Below are 8,457 nucleotides of genomic sequence, written 5' to 3' on the forward strand. Positions count from 1 at the left end.
TTGCCAGATTTACCTTAACAAATGTGTTCACAAGAAACACCACGGGGTTGACCATAGATAACCCCCCTAGTCTCCTAGTGCGGTAAGTCACCTCCCTCTTGATCAGGTTCAGTCTATTCCCCCATAAGAGCTGGAAGAACAGACTGTAAACCCGAGTCCAGAGAGGCTCTGGCAAGATACACACACTACCCAAATAGATCAGCAAAGGGAGCAGAAAAGCTTTGATCAGGTGCACCCTTTCCCTGAGGGTCAAAGACCAGCCCTTCCACTGGTCGACCTTCTGAGCGGCGATCTTAAGCCTGTCGTCCCAATTTTGGGTGGGATAATCCCCATGGCCGAAATGGATGCCTAGGACTTTGGCTGACGACTGGGGCTCTGGGAGGGTGTCCGGGAGATCGAAAGCTGGATCACCCCCTCCCAGCCAGAGACTCTCACACTTATCCCGGTTAATCATGGACCCGGATGCCTCCGAGTAGCGGTCCACCTCAGACATCACGTATTCCGCCTCCCCTTTCGAGGACACGAAAATGGTGACATCGTCGGCGTACGCAACTGTCCCCAGAGTGGCTTCCGGCGCCGCCGGATCCATCCCGACTCCCGCCAACGGTCCACGATTGACCCTCTTAAGAAAGGGATCAATCGCGAACACGTATAAAAGCGGGCTCAAAGGACAACCCTGGCGAACGCCAGACCCTCCATTCACAAGCGGGAAACTCTCCGCCCCCGCATACAAGATCTTTAACCAATCGACAAACCCCCCCGGCAGGCCATACTTCAGATGGACCGACCAGAGGTACTCATGGTTCACCCGATCAAACGCCTTTGCTTGATCTAAGGACAGCATGTACCCCCTCCAGTCGCCTGCTCTACTCTGTTCCACTGCCTTTCGGACACCGAGCACAGCACTGAAAGTGCTGCGGCCTGGAACCGAGCAATGCTGAGCCACCGAAAGGAGTCGAGGCGCAAATTTCACCAGCCTGTTAAACAGTATCTTGGCCAGAATCTTTCTGTCCGTATTGAGAAGTGCTATGGGACGCCAGTTCTCAATATGGCTCGGATCTTTCTTCTTTGACAGAAGGATCAGGGCTGACCTCCTCATTGACTGAGGCAGAGTGCCCGAGGATAGACACTCATTGAATACCTCAGTCAAGAGGGGACATAAAGAGTCCTTAAAGGTCTTATAAAACTCGGATGTTAAACCATCCGGGCCTGGCGACTTCTTCAGAGCTAACCCTTCCACCGCCAGGATAACTTCCTCCTTCCTGATCTCTTCTACCAAAACGCCAAAAGAGAGGTGAGCTTCTGACTCAGGGGTGATTTCAGCCAGGAAAGCCGATATCTTGGTGATTTCAGCCAGGAAAGCCGACAGCTGGTGCAAGCTCAGGCAGAGACGACCGGGGAGTGACAGTTATGCCGGACATAGGTGACTCACCAAACACACTGCCCTCTTCCTCCTCCCCGCTATCCCCCTCACACCGCTCCCCTCTCTTTTCCTCCATGGCAATAAACTTCTCCTCGTTCAGGAGTTTCTCTTTAAAGGGGCCGCTTTCATTAATTAAAGTGACCTTTTTCTTCCTGAACACATCAATCTCCGTTTTCAGTTCCTTGATTCTCTGTGATACAGGGGCCCGTTTCTTGCTGAACATGCTATTTGCCCTGGCCCTCTGCAGCCCAAGCTCTTGGCTCAGGATTTTGAGGTGCCGTCCCTGCTCCTTGATTTCGTGGAGGTGAAACGCCACACGGGAGCTGTAGGTGGGGGTGGACTCTCCCTCCCGCCGGGACCCCCAACCTACCTGGGACGACACCTCTCCAGCCTCGGCAGTGCTTTCTTTCCTCTTTCCAGAGGTTCCAGGGTCCTTGGGGGGGACTTGGCTGCCACCTCGTCCGGTCTTCCTCTCCCCCTCGCCTCCTCCACTCCGGGTCCGCGCATGGGTCTCCCTGCCTCCGCCTGACCCCGACCGGGGAGCAGGGTGCTTCTCCTTGGAAGACATGGCCCAGGTCCCCACCAACTCCCTAGGGAGTGGCAGGGTTTGGGCTGGGGAGTGAGATGTAAAACCTCCCCACAAGTCTGGTTCCTCCCAGGGGATTGAGGTGGAAAGAAATCACCCTGGGGCCTTGCTGCTTCTGGAAGTCAGGAACTCCAAACAGACACACCCTCCCTCCTCGCCTGCTGGAGCTGGAACTCTTTTTATTTTATATAAAAGTACAAAACATTACCATATACATAATAAACAAATACAGACAAAACAAAACCACATGTCAACTGGCCCAGCCTTATATACATCACACTATCTACAAACCAAAACTAAAACTTAACTGAAACTTATCCAGCCGGTCCGACTGGAAACATTCCTAACACTATCTATAACACAAAATATAAAGAAACATAAGAACATAAAGAAACATAAAAAAAAGCAATATTTTTGCATAACAAAAAACCAAAGCACCGCTTAAAAAAAACCTAGACAGAAAACTGAACACAATTTTTTTTTTTTCTCCAACACCATAATAATACCTATCTATCTACCCGTCACCAAAACCCCAGCACCCAGGGCTGACCTCCGCCTCATGTTTGTTGCATGTCCGCATAGTCCGAGGCCAGGCCTTCCTCCACCGCCCACATCCAGCCCTCGCCCCATGTCCTCCCATGTCCGCTTAGTCCAGGGCTGGATGTAGGCCTCCCACTGCAAAAGACACTCCCCCTGTCCCCATCCCACCCAACCTAACTATCCCCCTCTATCCTTAACTCTAACAACTGCAAAAAACCTACCTATGCTACCACAATCCCGGAGGACCAAGTTCGGCCTTTGCAAGCCTTTCAAAACCATATTCATAATACAAAAACCTAGGGTGAAAGAATCAGCCCACCACCAGGAAGAGTACTACTTGACTAAGGTACACTAAAAGCAAAACCCCTCCAGAGGAGAGAGGCCCTGCTGGTACCCAGCCTTTCATACTCAAGAGAACAAACCTTCACCAGATCACTGAGGATATTCCTATGCACCTAATCCACCAGGAGGACTTTCTGCTGGGTCGAAACTAAACACTGTGCATTCCATGTGAAGAACTTAACCACTGTACTAACTATAAAAACGGTGCAGGGGTCCCGACCACCCAGGTCTCTGACCACTTCATAAGCCCACTCCGCGTAGGAGAAGGTGGCCAGCCGAGGCCAGCCAATGGAAGCTCCCACCCGTTGGTACACTTCTGTATTGAAGGGACAATGAAGCAGGAAGTGCTCCATACTTTCCAGTATGTCGCCACAGTCCTCCCGGGGACAACCCCTTTCCTCGGAGTTCCTGTACTTCAAATTGTCCCTTACATACAGCTTCCCGTGGAAGCAGCGCCAAGCCAAGTCCCAATACTTCAAGGGGATCCTTGCTGAATTTAACAACTGAAGCCCCTTGTCTAGATCCCGACTTGGGCAATCCCTGAGGGCCAGGGGCTTTTGGAAGTGGGTCAACAAGACCCTGGCGTCAAGGGCACGCCTTGACAGAGTCCTGATCTCCCCTACCTCCAAACCCCACCGGCGGATTACCTTCAGAACCGGGGTGACGTAAGCCGGAAGATACCCATGGGGTGTCCTCAAGTCCTTCACTCGCCCTCCTTGCTCCCATTCCTGGAAGAAGGGCCGAAACCATCCCCTACAGGAGACTACCCACGGAGGAGCCCTCTCTTTCCAGAGGTCTGGTAGATTGATCTAAACAAAAGTGTTCACCAGGAACACCACGGGGTTGACCATACACAACCCCCCTAGTCTCCTCGTGCGGTAAGTCACCTCCCTCTTGACTAGGTTAAGCCTGTTCCCCCATAACAGTTAGAAGAACAGGCTATAGACCCGAGTCCAGAGAGGCTCTGGCAAGATACACACACTACCCACATAGATAAGCAAAGGCAGAAGATATGACTTGACCAAGTGAACCCTTTCCCTTAGGGTCAAAGACCAACCCTTCCACTGGTCAACCCTTTGAGCGGCGGTCTTGAGCCTGCACTCCCAATTTTGCGTGGGATAATCCCCATGGCCGAAATGGATGCCTAAGACCTTTGCTGATGACTGAGGCTCTGGGAGGGTGTCCGGGAGATCTAAAGCTGGATCGCCCCCTCCCAGCCAGAGACTCTCACACTTATCCCGGTTGATTAGGGACCCGGAAGCTTCAGAGTAGCGCTCCACCTCCGACATCACATACTCCGCCTCCTCTCTCGAGGATACAAAGACAGTGACATCATCAGCGTACGCTACCACCTTCAGAGTGGCTTCCGGCGCCACCCGATCCATCCCGACTCCCGCCAACGGTCCGCGATCAACCCCTCTAAGGAAGGGATCAATCGCAAACACGTATAATAGCGGGCTCAAAGGACAGCCCTGGCGGACGCCAGACCCAACCTCAAAGGAGTGGCCCAACCAACCATTCACAAGCGGGAGAGTCTCCGCCCCCGTGTATAATGTTCTTAGCCAATCAACAAACCTCCCCGGCAGGCCATATTTCAAAAGGACTGACCAGAGGTACTCGTGGTTCACTCGATCAAAAGCCTTTGCCTGATCCAGGGATAGCATGTACCCCCTCCAGTTCCCAGCCCTACTCAGCTCCACTGCCTCCCGGACACCAAGTACAGCGTTAAAGGTGCTGCGGCCTGGAACCGAGCAGTGCTGGGATCCCGAGAGGAGCTGTGGCGCAAACTTCACCAACCGGTTGAACAGTATCTTTGCCAGAATCTTCCTGTCCATATTGAGAAGCGCTATGGGACGCCAATTCTCAATACGGCTCGGATCTCTACCCTTTGACAGAAGGATGAGAGCGGACCTCCTCATTGACCTTGGCAGAGTGCCCGAGGATAGACACTCATTAAAAACCTTGGTCAAGAGGGGACATAAGGAGTCCTTAAAGGTCTTGTAGAACTCGGATGTTAAGCCATCCGGACCTGGCAACTTCTTCAGGGCGAGCCCCTCCACCGCCAGAATAACTTCCTCTTCTCTGATATCTTCTGCCAAAACATCAAGAGGGAGGTGAGCCCCTGTGGCAGGGATGGTCTCGGTCAGGAAACTTGCCATCCTGTCCCGATCCAGATCCTTCCTCCCCAAGAGGTGCAAGTAGAAGGACCTGACGACTTCCAGGATCCCTGATCTGGACCTGTTTAGAGACCCCGTACTGTCTATCAGTCCCGTTACCAACTTACAACTCACTGACATCTTACAGTTTCTGTAAGGGTCGGGCGAGCGGTACCTCCCGAAATCCCTCTCAAAAACCAAAGATGCGTGCCTATCATACTGGCACCTCTTGAGCAAAGATTTCACCCTGGAGATATCCTCTCGGCTACCCCCAGTCGAGACCAAATGCTCAAGCTTCCTCCTCAAGCTCTGGTACAGGCGGTACCTGTCCAGGGACCTGAGGCTAGAGAGCTGGCGGAAGAACTTGGTCACCCGATCTTTGACTATCTCCCACCACTCTGACTTACTATCACAGAGGTCCAGAAGCGACACCTGGCTCTGAAGAAAGTCCTCAAAGGATTGTCTCACCTCTGCTTCCTCCAGGAGGGCCGAATTCAGCTTCCAATACCCTCTTCCCATGCGGGGGGACTCTGCAATGTTCAGAGAAAACATAATTAAACAGTGATCGGAGAATTCTACCTCCACAACCTTTAAAGGTGAGAAAATAGCCTCCTCCTTTAAATAAAACCTATCTATTCTAGACCTAACATTACTACCCCTATGATATGTGAATCCCGTGCGGCCTGGGGTATGCCTAATGTGGACATCCACCAGGCGAGCCTCACTAGCTATGCTATTAAGGGAAATGCTATCATAAGCCAGCCGGTCTCTGGCGCCTCCTCTATCCTGGGGTCTCATGATTGTGTTGAAATCCCCTCCAAAGACCACCTGCCGGCTCGAAAAAAGGAAAGGCTTGATCCTCATGAGGAGGCTTTTCCTCTCCCACTTAGATTGGGGCCCATAGATATTGATCAAGCGGAGTTCTTGCCCCCTCATGAGGACATCCAAGATCAAACACCTCCCCATTTCTAACTCGATTATCCGTCGGCTTTCAACCAGTGCGGTAAAAAGGACCGCCACTCCGCTATACGGCTCAGCCGCAAGAGACCAGTATGGAGGGCCCAGATCTCCACTCCCTCTTCGCCTTATGAACTGCTGCCAAATCTGACAGCCTAGTCTCCTGCAAAAACAAAATGTCAGCTTCAATATGGCTGAAAAAATCGAAGGCTGCATAGCGAGCAGTATCTGACTTGATGCTGGCGACATTAATGGTCGCCAGAGTCAGCAGAGTGGGTGCCGCCATACAGGATAATCGAGTTAGATGTCCTTCTTCCTTCCACCCCTCCCGGGGCTATCCTCTAAGGCAGTACGCCCTCTTTTGAGGGAGACAGTGGTGTCCATCCCTTCTGGCACCACTGTCCGCCCCTGCGCACCACCCTTGGCTTTCTCAGTTCCCGAACCTCTTCCTGCCTTCTCTCCTGAGGACCTTACATCCGACCGGAGAGGGGAGCGGGGCCCCCTAAAGGCTCTCCCTCCTGCTCCTCCGGTACCCCACCTATGACCTCTTCCCCAGATGAAGAAGAGGCGGCGATCTCATCCAAAGTGAGATACCGGTTGGAAAGCTCCAGAGGGGAGCCGGTTGCACCTTCCCTGGCCACTCTGGTCGAGCTTCTTGTTTTGGTCAGCCGTTTCCCCTTGATGTTCTCGGGCTCAGTCCCACTACCCTCTGCTGCACTTTCGTAGTAAGAGGACTGAGCCACCTCATCCCGTTCCAGTCTCCTGATTTCTGCCCTTAGTTCGCTGCCCCCTGGGGTCTCCGATCCTCTACGGGAGGCCACCGCTTGGGAAGGGGCAGGCATCACCCCAGAACGGGGATCCACCTGTTCCCTTTCCTCCTGGCGCTTCTCCCTCTGCCTCTGCCTAGACGGACCGTTTCTGTTCTTCCCAGACCCCTGACCTCTACTGCCTCCGCCAGCACCTGCCTCAGCAGTGGTGGCCTCCCGGCCCGCCCCTGCCTGAGCTCGGGCTGCATTGGCCTGAGAGAGGGGACAGCGACTAAACGGGTGTCCTAAGACACCGCACAGGTTGCACCTAATCTGCTGCTCACAGATGACCTAACCCCCCGCACAAAGCACACTTCTGCTCTGGGCAGCTGGCGCTGAAGTGAGAGGGGCTGCCGCACTTATGGCAGAGCTTAGGTTGCCCCCTGTCACGGCCGATGAAGGCAGATGACGGGATGTGGGAAACCATACCTCCTAGATTCTTCAATTTAATGTTGAAGGTCCAGGCGCCCGACCAGATGCCAAACTCGTCCAGGTTTTTCTCTGGGACACCCTGGACGTCCCCGTACCGACTCAACCAGGTCAAGATGTCCGCACAAGAAAGTGACTCGTTACGGGTAAGAATGGTCACTTTCTTCACCTCATTCTGGCGGGTCACCGGGCAAGCCCGGAAACCGCGCGGGTCCGGCATGTTCTTAACCAGCTGATATCCGGACCAGAACAGCTCAAGGCCCTCTGACCGGACAAAACTGATGTCGAACTCCTTGGAACCAAACGGATGTATCAAGGCGAAGATGTCAGCCACTTTGAACCCCATCCGAAACAGGAGCTCCGCGACCCTCTTTCTAGTAGGGCACGCATCATCACTTCCCCATTTGAGACAGACTACATTCCGTCTAGTCCCAGGGCCGGCTGTGGGTGAAGACCAGTTGGTCTCGCCCCTTAGTCCGAACCTATCTATCCAGAAGGATAGATCAACCTTCTCACCCTCTACTATGATGGAGCTTTCCCCCTTTTTGAGGGCCTCCAGGAGTCGCCGCTGCAAGTTACCAGAACTAGACTCAGGAAATGAGGAAGCCAATGAAGACAAACCCCCCCCCCCCCCTGCGGCAGCAGCCACCTCGGCATAACTTCTGCCGGGCGCCACCTCCACAGGAGGGGCAGCCGGACCGCCCCCCCCCCTCCCCCACTGTATTAGACTGTACTGTACCAGACCCCACCAGGGGAGCAACACCAGGAGCCCCAGCCACTTGTTCAGCGGCTAAGGACCGAACTCCCGCAGTCACCCCGGCGCAGCTTCCTTACTCTTCTTAACTGTTTTTTCAATTATTTTTGCTAAATCCGCCAAAAATGCGGTTACATCGATTTTTTTTTTTGGGGGGGGGATTCCCCCCACTAGCCCCTCCAGGTGCACCAGCCAATCCACAGGGACCACCAGCGGCTTGCACAGCCACCACTGGCCCCCCAGCCGACACCCCACCCGGCCCCCCCAGGCCCAGGAGGACCACATGGCCTATCCTCTGGGGAGGAAAAAAAACCTCTTTCAGGGGTCCCCACCACCTCCAGAGCTGGAGACTCCAGACTCACTGCTGGGCCAGTGACAACCTTATTGGCTTCAGCCATATTTATTTCTTTATTTGCCTTACTTTTGTTTCTCCCACCAACCTGGACACTGGTGGTGCCAACAAC

Source organism: Bufo bufo, chromosome 6 (genome assembly GCF_905171765.1).
Source record: "Bufo bufo chromosome 6, aBufBuf1.1, whole genome shotgun sequence".
Lineage (NCBI taxonomy): Eukaryota > Metazoa > Chordata > Amphibia > Anura > Bufonidae > Bufo > Bufo bufo.